A 733-nucleotide genomic window follows, 5' to 3' on the forward strand; every position below is an offset into this window, starting at 1 on the left:
TAGACTTTGTACAATATTGCCGAAAAAAAAACATTATTATTTCCAGTTAATAGTGGTTCTCTATTCTAAAACTAATAATAATTAATATATTTTCATGTTACTTACAAACCTATAACGGGTTGCATGCTTTAAATAATTATATATTTTCATGTTACCAAAAACACCAAAGATTATAAGCTAAGGAGGAAAAGTGGATTTATAACAATGGTTTAAGGAAAAGTTTATGGTTTCTGAAATTATAAGGGTTTGTACATGTTAATTATAGTAATTATAGGCCAGGGATAAGATTATTTTCCAGAAGTTGCCTTTATATTCACTTTATAATGGAAATTTACAGGGAGTAAATTAAGACTATAATTAATGTTAGTTTATGTAGTTTTTCCTTGTCTCTTCATTTTTACATGCAACATAAGGGTCATGTGAAGCAGAATGTAAAATATCCTGAATTTGCAATCAGAGAAGGATTAAAGTATAATATCAGCCTATAGACTTTGTAACTTATTATTACACAACTATCACTAAATACAGTTTTAACTTTATAATGGTAATTTCAGACAAAAGGTTTACCAAACAGAATACATTTTGGCTACATATCCTTTTCTACTCTCTAAAGATTCTACTTGCAGATTTATTAATTTTTTATGGATGACGAAGGATGGGGCGAGACGTTTTGACAGGAGATTTAGGGAGAGGGAAAAAAATGGAATTGTTAACTTGTATATCTTAACCCAAT

This window comes from Penaeus monodon, chromosome 24 (genome assembly GCF_015228065.2).
Source record: "Penaeus monodon isolate SGIC_2016 chromosome 24, NSTDA_Pmon_1, whole genome shotgun sequence".
In the NCBI taxonomy this organism is placed as follows: Eukaryota; Metazoa; Arthropoda; class Malacostraca; order Decapoda; family Penaeidae; genus Penaeus; species Penaeus monodon.